The sequence below is a fragment of the Anser brachyrhynchus genome (assembly GCF_964034855.1).
Source record: "Anser brachyrhynchus genome assembly, chromosome: W".
NCBI classification, from domain to species: domain Eukaryota; kingdom Metazoa; phylum Chordata; class Aves; order Anseriformes; family Anatidae; genus Anser; species Anser brachyrhynchus.
In genome coordinates, this window is record NC_137704.1 from 7,495,169 (window position 1) to 7,507,145 (window position 11,977).

The 11,977-nt window shown below is 45.3% G+C and overlaps 1 long non-coding RNA gene across 1 annotated transcript; it reads right to left on the bottom strand.

Moving 5' to 3' along the window:
* Positions 1-1,789: 1,789 nt before the first annotated feature.
* On the bottom strand, positions 1,790-11,094 carry LOC308184704. Its single transcript, XR_013942882.1, has 2 exons — positions 10,492-11,094; positions 1,790-4,856 (listed from the first exon to the last, which is right to left on the bottom strand). It is a non-coding gene; the product is annotated as an uncharacterized lncRNA (long non-coding RNA).
* Positions 11,095-11,977: the final 883 nt, after the last annotated feature.

Below are 11,977 nucleotides of genomic sequence, written 5' to 3' on the forward strand. Positions count from 1 at the left end.
CCATCAGGAAAGTAAAGCCTTGAGAGGGAACAAAGAAGGGTGATTCAGGAGACACCTTAACCAGGGACATGAAGAACAGGAACAGGGATAGTCTAACAGAACAGGGAGGAAAACAAAAAAGGAATGAATAGGGACATGCTATCAGAACAGCGACAAACAAAAAACAGCGTATGGGAGGGTCTCGCTGGCATAGGCAGGACCCACAAACAAGGACTCCAGGAGTTGGAGGGGCAGCCAGAGCCCCCCAGCTGGGAAGCACTCAGTGCCTGCCTCTCCCAGGGATGGGGTTACAAAGTTTGTTAAAGATGGAATTAGTATGCCTGGCAGTTTTTCTCTGTATTTTAGTTTGTGTTAATAGTGCTTTCTTAATTTGTGTTACTCTTGCTTTCTTAATTTCTGTTAATCGCGCCTTCATAATTTGTGTTAAACCTGCTTTCTTAATTTGTGTTAATCGAGCTCTTTTATGTTAATAAAGAAGGGGGAGTTGTGGGAGCATGGCCATGGGGGTCGACAAGTCCCATGGTTGGTGATAACATCTGACTCTTAAAGATGAGGCCATCAGGAAAGTAAAGCCTTGAGAGGGAACAAAGAAGGGTGATTCAGGAGACACCTTAAACAGGGACATGAAGAACAGGAACAGGGACAGGCTAACAGAGCAGGGAGAAACAAAAAACAGCATATGGGAGGGTCCCACTGGCATAGGCAGGACCCAGAAACAAGGACTCCAGGAGTTGGAGGGGCAGCCAGAGCCCCCCGGCTGGGCAGCACTCAGTTCCTGCCTCTCCCAGGGACGGTTTTACAAAGATTGTTAAAGATAGACTTAGTATGCCTGGCAGTTTTTCTCTGTGTTTTAGTTTGTGTTGATCCTGCCTTCTTAATTTGTGTTAATCGCGCTTTCTTATGTTAATAAAGAAGGGGAAGATGTGGGAGTGTGGCCATGGGGGTCGACAAGTCCCATGGTTGGTGATAACATCCGACTCTTAAAGATGAGGCCATCAGGAAAGTAAAGCCTTGAGAGGGAACAAAGAAGGGTGATTCAGGAGACACCTTAACCAGGGACATGAAGAACAGGAACAGGGATAGTCTAACAGAACAGGGACGAAAACAAAAAAAGGAATGAATAGGGACAGGCTATCAGAACAGGGACAAACAAAAAACAGCGTATGGGAGGGTCTCGCTGGCATAGGCAGGACCCAGAAACAAGGACTCCAGGAGTTGGAGGGGCAGCCAGAGCCCCCCGGCTGGGCAGCACTCAGTTCCTGCCTCTCCCAGGGACGGTTTTACAAAGATTGTTAAAGATAGACTTAGTATGCCTGGCAGTTTTTCTCTGTGTTTTAGTTTGTGTTGATCCTGCCTTCTTAATTTGTGTTAATCGCGCTTTCTTATGTTAATAAAGAAGGGGAAGATGTGGGAGTGTGGCCATGGGGGTCGACAAGTCCCATGGTTGGTGATAACATCTGACTCTTAAAGATGAGGCCATCAGGAAAGTAAAGCCTTGAGAGGGAACAAAGAAGGGTGATTCAGGAGACACCTTAACCAGGGACATGAAGAACAGGAACAGGGATAGTCTAACAGAACAGGGACGAAAACAAAAAAAGGAATGAATAGGGACAGGCTATCAGAACAGGGACAAACAAAAAACAGCGTATGGGAGGGTCTCGCTGGCATAGGCAGGACCCACAAACAAGGACTCCAGGAGTTGGAGGGGCAGCCAGAGCCCCCCGGCTGGGCAGCACTCAGTGCCTGCCTCTCCCACTGTTAGCGTAGCAACCACATAACCACCAAGTGATTATATGAAGGTGCTTTATTCAGCGCTGGAAGCCGGGGCAGGTGCCCAAATCTGGCTTCAAGTCCCGTTACTTCCCAGCCGTTATTTATACATACAATATTGCGTCAGGTATACATATTCATTACAGGTTGCAACATCAGCCTCGCTTTTCATTCTAATTAGCTCCCCTCCCCTTTGCACATGCGTGGCGCACTCTGGTGGTCGTCCAGGTGGTCGTCCAGATGAAGTAAGGAGTCTTCCTCTCCGCTGAACTCTTTCACCTTTCTCACTCGACGCATGCTCCCTTCGCTCCTTGATTCTGCTTCAACTCATTTCATCATCTCCAGGCCCTTATCCAAGGTCAGGTTGCACCTATTCCCTCCCGGGGTTCCCCTCCAACGATTCTTTTGATTGTTCAATGTACTCCCTAAGTTTCCAGTGTACCTAGATTACTCGATAATGTAAGTACATTTAATGATATTTAATTATACCGTATGATCCATCACCTGAGAAACATTAATAGAACATCCATTCGATTCTCCCCAACACTAACATTTCCCCCCTTTGAAAATACTTCATACCAAGAGCAAGTATTTTCATTACTATTAGGTTGAATCAGGTTAATAGAGGTTAGTAAGTATAGCTTGATATAGATTAGTAAACATAAATCATAAATCACATAAACATAATCTTAACATATCTTCGTTAGTCTATTATCTTATTGATTCCTTCATACCTGCTTGTTAACGCTAGTATTATAGGATGGGGGTGGAGTAAGTGGGATAGGATGTTCTGGGTGATTCCCAGCAAGGACTCTCATTATTCGGCGATTCCATGCACTACTCCTAACTATTTTTCCTTTTACGCACGAGAACATTACTCCCATTGCAGCAAATACGATTAACAACAGCACAATGCTTTGTAAGAGGGACTTGAGCCATCCTTCCAGATGAAGGCCTAGTCCCTCAAAAGTTGCCCCCAACCAATTTTGCTCAGTTTCTTGTTTTTCTTCCTCTAGCTCATGTTCCACCTGAGCTAGTTGGGATATGTCATTTTCCACATCTGTAGTTACATTTGGAATATGTACACAGCAATGGTCAATTCTGCCTTTCAAATATCCACACACCCCGTGCTCTTTTAACAAAAGCATGTCCAGAGCCATTCTGTTTTGCAGGGTCATTCTGGTTGTGGCCTGTAGTTGTAAATTTAAATCTTTGAACCCCTTCCTGGTCACCTTTGCCAACCTGTTAACTTGGCCCATTAAGCTATATATTATTTCCCTATTCCGGTATGTTGCTATTGGGGCAAATAGTGATTCTATCACCCATCCTATCCTGATCGCGGTTGAGGGATCTTGCCAATCATCATCTTGGTCTACCTCTCTTCTTATTCTAGTTTGCAATTTTATCGGACTCCCTTTAAAAGGAGATTTCTTCCAAAGCGGACACAAGGTGGGTAAGCCTAGTGTTATTTCTTTTGCCGGACCATCTAGTCCCAGGTGCGTTGTCCAGGTTCCATCATTAGCGGCCCATACGAAGTATCCCATACTCCGTATTGTTGAATATTTGCAATTTACCTTGATTCTTTTGTTGCTCTTCTGATTAGTTATGTTTCCGTTGACTCGCAGTCCCCTACATGCACATCCGGTTGCTAAAGCTATTTTTACTGGGAGTAAAGGTATGGTTTTCAGGTCCGTATCGCAGTTCAGTATCTGGGTGCAGTTCCACCACGGGATTGCCTTCACTCGTTCTCGACTACTGGTTTCCCTTTGATCTGCCATATATTCTTGGTCCCTTTGACTATCATTTCTTTCACCAGTCCATTGTATGCACCAGGGAGTATTTCCTCCATATTGATATCTCTGCAGTATGCTCATGGTCCATACGCTATCCCAGCCTTCTAATTCTCCTGATTCATTTACTTCTTCGCATACCCATTTAACTTTTTCTTGTGATTTTGTACGTTGCTCATCATACTCACACCATCCTAGTCGTCCGCTCATGGTGTTTAAATTTGTGAATTGATAGTTTCTTTTCTTTTCACATTCTGAGTAGTAGGCAACTATCCTCTCCCTATAATATCCCTCGACCTTCTCCGTTTCCACCGTCTTTTCTGCTCTACACTGAATTGTTTTATTCCGCTCAATTTGGGGCAATGAAGATGTTATTATGCCCCATGGTATAGGGTCTCCTGCTGACTTGGGTACAGGTAAACAAGCAGTTACCTGACTCACATTCTGCATTATTGCAAAATCCCTAATCAAACCTATCATCAGATTTTCTTCTCGATTCCTTACTACCCATGGCATTCCTGGTGTTGTAGGCTGAATTGATCTTTTCCTTCTGGCTCTACTGTTACCCTGTAACCTACAACAATGACCAGGCCTAATTTCATAGCCCTCTTTTCTTCTCAAATTCTCACCAATTCTTACCAAGCACCTATATTCTCCTTGATCTTCAAGAGTCAGGTTCCGGGAGTGCAGCTTTACACCTCCTTCTCTCCCTTGACACTTTTCATTTACCCACCTTTTCCTTTTCCAGCGTTCCCATAATCCCTCATGCCCGCCCTTGTTGTAAATCGCATCGGGGTCTTGCGGGGGGTCTCGAGCCTTTTCCTGTATAATCCGGGCTTTAGACAGATCTATCGGGGAATCACTTTTGACCCTGCAAATCAGAGTGGCATTATTTCCAACATATGTGGTCTTATTCTCTTTCTTCTGAGGTATTTTCAGAGAAGCAGCATTTATCTCGCCATAATACGATAGTACCCACCAACCCCCAAACACTCCCAAAATTTGATAAATAATCATATCAAATACTCTGGATCTTTAACTTTGTAGGGCCCAGTGGTTGCGCCTCCCACAGTCTCGGTACTCGTTTTACCCGAGTATAATGTATCCAGGTATCTACCCCTTCCACCTTAACAGCGGTGAAGGTTACCAGTAGAACTTGGTAAGGTCCGTCCCACCGTTCTTTCAAGGGTTCTTCGTTCCAATTTTTAATGTAGACTTTGTCTCCTGGCTGTATATCATGCACTGGGTTCTCCAAGGCCAGGGGTCGGTTCCACACCAGAACGCTGCGCAGTCGAGCTAAAGTTTTACCAAGGGATAGAACATAGTTATATATATCCTGTTTACCGGTAACATGCATATTTGGGTTCGGTTCAGGAGACTCGTAAGGTTTTCCATACATGATTTCATACGGACTTACTGACATCCCACTTCTTGGCTTTATTCTAATTCTTAGCAAAGCTATCGGTAAGGCCTGTGGCCATTGTATCCTAGCCTCCTGACAAATTTTGCTTAATTGACCTTTTAAGGTTTGGTTCATCCTTTCTACTTGACCACTAGATTGAGGCCTCCATGGGGTATGTAAGTTCCAGGTAATTCCTAGTAACCTACTAACCTCCTTAACCACATTGGCAGTGAAATGTGGTCCCCTGTCTGAAGAAATACCCAGTGGTACACCAAATCTAGGGACTATTTCCCGTAGTAACCATTTTACCGTTTCCTTTGCTTGGTTGGTGCGACAGGGAAGGGCCTCCGGCCATCCTGAAAAAGTATCAACCCCTACCAATAGGTATTTATAACCTCTTGCTTTAGGCAGTTCCACAAAGTCTATTTGCCAGTAATCTCCAGGCTCTATTCCAGCTCTAATTCTCCCCATCTCAGCATGTTTCCTTGCTACCGGGTTATTCTTTAAGCAAAGCTCACATTTTGACATTACTGATTTTGCCATTGTTAACATGTGTACCGAGATGACACCTCGTTTCAAATAGGTCACCATTGCTTCTGCACCCCAGTGACATTCGTTATGTTTTATTTGTAAAATTTCTCGCATTATTATAGGAGGCACTATGAGTTGTCCTGTCGTAGTCACATACCACCCGTCAGGATTCTTCTGGGCCTTCATCAAATTTGCAAGTCTCTCATCTTCCGCGGAATACCTTGGGTTTTTAGGTAATTTGAAACAAGAGAGGCCTACCTTCGATGGAATTAGAGCCATTACTTTCCGTACTTCACGCGCGACCTTCCGGGCCGTCAAATCTGCCAATCTGTTACCTTCTGCAATCTCTGACATCCCTCCTTGATGAGCTTTACAATGCATTATGGCCACCTGTTGGGGTTTCTGTACAGCTGTTATTAATTTCAATATTTCTTCCTGATATTTTATATTAGTCCCTTGTGAGGATAGCATTCCCCTTTCTTTCCATAATGCCCCATGTACGTGGACTACCCCGAATGCATATTTTGAATCTGTCCAAATATTCACATTCTTACCCTCGCTTAGTTCCAGGGCCCGCGTCAGGGCGACTATTTCTGCTCGTTGGGCTGAAGTCCCCGGAGGTAGGGAATTTGCCTCGATCACTACCTTTGATGTAGTTACTGCGTATCCTGCATAACGAGTCCCATTTTCCACGAAGCTGCTTCCATCCGTAAAAAGTTCCCAATCTGGTCTCTCCAGAGGCTGATCTTTTAAGTCTGTTCTGCTGGCATAGGTATGTTCGATGATCTCCACGCAATCATGACTGAGGTCTCCCTCCTCCGCAGTTGTTCCTAGAAACACTGCTGGGTTCAATAGGTTAGTAGTTCTTAAGATTACATCATCTTGCTCAGTTAGTATAGCTTGATATTTCATCATTCGGCTGGGCGATAGCCAATGGCCCCCCTTTTGCTCCAATACCGTAGTCACCATATGTGGCACGAACACTTCAATTCGTTTCCCTAATGTGAGCTTCCTGGCTTCCTGTATTAAAAGGACTGTGGCTGCCACGGCCCTTAAACACGAGGGCCATCCGGCGCTTACCGCATCCAATTGTTTAGAAAAATACCCCACAGGTCTTTTCCAGCTCCCAAGTCGCTGGGTCAGTACTCCTAATGCCAATCGTTGTCTCTCATGCACAAACAGCTGAAAGTCCTTTGATAAGTCCGGCAAGCCCAAGGCAGGCGCCTTTATCAGGGCTTCTTTTAATTTCTTAAAGGCCTCTTGTTGTGGCTTTCCCCAGGTAAATGTACAGGCCTTTTGGGTTTCATAGAGGGGCTTTGCTATGAGTCCATAGTCCATTACCCACAGTCTGCACCACCCGGCCATACCTAGGAAAGCCCGTAGTTCGTGCAGATTTCGCGGCTCGGGGATTTCACAAATAGCTTGTATTCGGTTAACTCCCAATTTTCTTTGTCCTTGAGAAATTTCACATCCCAAATAAATTACTGTTGTGCACGCGATTTGTGCCTTTTGTTTAGAAACCTTGTACCCATTTAGTCCCAATTGATTCAAAATATCAATAGTTACCTGAATACATTCCGACTCTCCTTCGGTAGCTATTAATATATCGTCCGCATATTGTAGCAGCAAGTATCGGTCCTTTGGTACCTGGATCTGTTCTTGGTTAATCCAGTCTTCTATTTCTTTAGCTAGTTGACTGCCGAAGAGGGTCGGGCTATTCTTGAATCCTTGAGGCAACCTTGTCCAGGTTAGTTGCATCTTTCGTCCGTTCCGTGGATTTTCCCATTCAAAAGCAAAAAGCTTTCTACTTTCCTTGTCAATGGGTATGCAGAAGAAGGCGTCTTTTAAATCAATTACCGTAAACCACTTATATTTCTCTTTTACAGATGTTAACAATGTATAAGGATTAGCCACCACTGGGTGAATATCTTTTGTTATTTCGTTTATTGCCCTAAGGTCCTGCACTAGCCTGTATTCCCCATTAGGTTTCTTTACCGGGAAAATTGGGGTATTATATTCAGATTTGCATTCCTCCAGAATGTGGTAGCTAAGAAATTTATCTATAATCTTTACTATCCCTAGCCTAGCTTCTAGCTTCAACGGGTACTGTTTAATCCGTACCGGTCGGGCCCCTTCCTTAAGTTCAATTTTTACTGGCTGGGCTAGTTTTGATTTTCCAGGCACGTCTGTTTCCCAGACAGCAGGCATTACTGCATTTTCTACCTCTTTTGGTATATGAGGAACAGCCTTCTCTTTAATCATTAATATTTGTCCCACTTTTGATTCCGGGATTTTCATAATCAATTCTCCATCTTCAAACATTATGGTAGCGTTTAGTTTAGTTAGCAAATCCCGTCCCAAAAGAGGAATAGGGCACTCAGGTACATATAAAAATTCATGCGTAATTTCTTTGCCTCCAAACCGTAAATCAAGGGGTTGTAAGAACGGCCGTATTTCCTCCTTCCCGGTGACACCTACAATAGTAGTCTTCTTTTCCCCTATTTTACCACTTAATCTATTGAGCACTGAATATGTGGCCCCTGTATCAATTAGAAATTTTACTTCCTTATTTCCTATTTGAATTTTTACCAAGGGCTCTTTAGTTTCTACTACCGGATCTCCTAGTCAGCTGCTATACTCCCCCAGAACCATCGCCCTAGCTGCCTCTTGGTTTCGGAACAAATTTCCCCCACCAATAGTTAGCTGTCCACGGAGAGGGCACTCGTTTTTCCAATGACCCTCCTCCTTACAATGGGCACATTGGTTAAAACCCAGCCAGTTTCCCCCTGAGCTCGGGTAGCCTCTCCTTGTTCCTCTACCTCGACCGTTAATATTTCCTCTTCCCCTATCCCTTAGATGTTCTCTCCCTTGAATTACTGCTAATAAATTCTGTTGTTGCCTTTTTGTTGTTTCCTTTTCTCTGTTATTATACACTTTCCAGGCTATTTCCAACAGCCTATCCAAATTTCTCAAATCTGCACCTTCTAACTTTGCAATTTCTTCCTAATATCCTCTTGGGCTTGTCCCAAGAAAATGAGTGCTAATTGAGCTTTAGCTTGCTCAGTCTCTACGTCTAAATCTGTATATTTCTTAGCAGTTTCTTTCAATCTCTCTAAGAAGGCGGAAGGTGATTCCGCTTTTTCTTGCCTGACATTATATAATTTTGACCAATTTATGGTCCGGGGCATGGCATTCTGTACCCCGATTTGTACCCAATCTTGATATCTTTTCAGCCTCCTTATTCCATCCCCTGTGTTATAATCCCATTGGGGATCCTCGGTGGGGAAGTTTTGATCTAGGTTTCCAAGCACTAATCCATTACGTATATCTTCTCGGGCTCTCTCTCTGGCTGCCCGTAATACCATGTCTTTTTCTGTTGAATCCATCAAAGTATCCAGGATCACCTGGAGATCATCCCAATCGGGATTTTGGGTTTTAATTATCATTTTCATTATCCTAGCTACTTTATCTGGGTTTTCCCTGTAGGTGCCGGCTGCTTGCTTCCATATCATTAAATCCCCAGCTGAAAAAGGCACCTTAACATATACCGGTCCTTCTGTCCCCACTCCTTGCCTGAGGGGAGCGATTATTTTCCTTCCCTCTTCATTTATAGTTTCCCCTGCCCTTCGCTGTTGCCGGGTCCTATGTGACACAGGGGAGGCTAAAGTCGGGGATTCTCCATCACTACTGCTATCTTCCTTTTCTCTTTTCCCTCCCTGTCTTGGCTCTTTCGGCGGAGCCGACGGCGCAACTTCCAAATCGATATTTCCATTATTCATTTCCCCATAATACTTATTATTCTCTATTGCCTGATGCTGTATACAGCGTCTCTCCTTAGTACATGCACAACAACGTTCCTCAGTTGAAACCTCAAGCACCATTATTCCACAAGCATGCTGCCATTCAGGCTTTCGGCGCAAATAAAAGAATAATTCCACATACGGCAGTTCATCATATTTTCCTTCCCGCTTACAAAATAGCATCAATTGTAAAATTGTATTATATTGCAATGTCCCATTCTCAGGCCAAGTTTCTTGGTCCTCTAGTTTATACTGTGGCCACCAAATGTTACAATAATCAATCAGCTTTCCTTTCCGCATTTCTTGACCAAAACCTCCCTCTTTCCTGTGTGCTAGCAAACACCCCAGCGGGGATGTCCGCGGGATAGGTACATCTTTTCCCAGAATTTCTTTAATCTTTTTCATTTTGAGCTTATAATACGGACCCAAAAGCTGCCGGAGCAGCAACACACTCTCCCGGAAGCTGCCGGAGCAGCAACACACTCTCCCGAAAGCTGCTGGAGCAACAATACACTCTCCCGAAAGCTACCGGAGCAACAACACACTCTCCCGAAAGCTGCAGCAACACACTCTCCCAAAAGCTACCGGAGCAACAACACACTCTCCCGAAAGCTGCAGCAACACACTCTCCCGAAAGCTGCAGCAACAACACACTCTCCCGAAAGCTGCTGGAGCAACAACACACTCTCCCGAAAGCTGCAGCAACACACTCTCCCGAAAGCTGCAGCAACACACTCTCCCGAAAGCTGCTGGAGCAACAACACACTCTCCCGAAAGCTGCAGCAACACACTCTCCCGAAAGCTGCAGCAACACACTCTCCCGAAAGCTGCCGGAGCAGCAACACACTCTCCCGAAAGCTGCCGGAGCAGCAACACCACACTTTCCAGAAGCTGCCGGAGCAGCAGTGTGCTTTCCCAAAAGCTGCCGGAGCAGCAGCGTGCTTTTCGCAAAAAGCTGCCGGAGCAGCAGCAGCACGCTTCCTACATACCAATAATACCTGGTGCTGACCCTTCAGCACAAACCAATACAGTTACCAATGCCGAACCTGCAGAGCTTTCGCTCTGTCTAACGGACGGCGCCTAGGCTTACCCCGGGAGCTCCCTGCCCAACCGAGCGTGGCTTTCGCCGCGTCTGACCGGCAGGCTTTCCCAACCAAATCGGTACCGAATACCCAAAGTTAAAAGCACCTTTGCTTACCGCTCCAGTGGTACGTCGTGAGCAGCGGAGGTCGGTCGTGGTCGACTGCTCCCCGAGAATCCCTCGGTGCCGGCTGGAGCGAAACCGAGACACGATCCGCCTCAGCAGTGCCCACGCAGTCCCATCTGGGTCGCCAAAATGTTAGCGTAGCAACCACATAACCACCAAGTGATTATATGAAGGTGCTTTATTCAGCGCTGGAAGCCGGGGCAGGTGCCCAAATCTGGCTTCAAGTCCCGTTACTTCCCAGCCGTTATTTATACATACAATATTGCGTCAGGTATACATATTCATTACAGGTTGCAACATCAGCCTCGCTTTTCATTCTAATTAGCTCCCCTCCCCTTTGCACATGCGTGGCGCACTCTGGTGGTCGTCCAGGTGGTCGTCCAGATGAAGTAAGGAGTCTTCCTCTCCGCTGAACTCTTTCACCTTTCTCACTCGACGCATGCTCCCTTCGCTCCTTGATTCTGCTTCAACTCATTTCATCATCTCCAGGCCCTTATCCAAGGTCAGGTTGCACCTATTCCCTCCCGGGGTTCCCCTCCAACGATTCTTTTGATTGTTCAATGTACTCCCTAAGTTTCCAGTGTACCTAGATTACTCGATAATGTAAGTACATTTAATGATATTTAATTATACCGTATGATCCATCACCTGAGAAACATTAATAGAACATCCATTCGATTCTCCCCAACACTAACACCACGGCTGGTTTTACAAAGGTTGTTAAACATAGACTTAGTATGCCTGGCAGCTTTTCTCTGTGTTTTAGTTTGTGTTGGTCCTGCCTTCTTAATTTGTGTTAATCGCGCTTTCTTATGTTAATAAAGAAGGGGGAGATGTGGGAGTGTGGCCATGGGGGTCGACAAGCCCCATGGTTGGTGATAACATCCGACTCTTAAAGATGAGGCCATCAGGAATTTAAAGATTTGAGAGGGAACAAAGAAGGGTGATTCAGGTGACACCTTCTTGTCTGGGGTGGCTAGTTCTCCAGCCATTAATGCATGGAAGTGGCTGGGTGTTTGCTGTTGCAGGGCAAAGTTGTTTAACCAATGACTAGTTAGTGGAAAGGTACTGCTGTGAGGTGGAAGTTATAGGAAGGGAGCCTTTCCTGAATAAGGGATAGAATGAAGTTGTGCCCTCACTCTGAGAGATGAAGTTATGCCCTCAGTAAGAGAGAGTTCAAGTTATGTCATCAATAATGAGGTAGCAGTTACAGATCCTGAAAGAAACCCCGGTGTCCGTGCGGTCTTTACGCCACAAATCGCCCCCCAACAGGGACATGAAAACGAACAGGGACGAGAAGAATACAAACAGGGACATGAAGAAGAGGAACAGGGACAGGCAAACAGCACAGGGACAAAAACAAAAAAGGAATGAATAGGGACAGGCAAACGGAACAGGGACAAAAACAGAAAAGGAATGATCAGGTACAGGCTAACAGAACAGGGATGACCAAAAAGAGCATATGGGAGGGTCACGA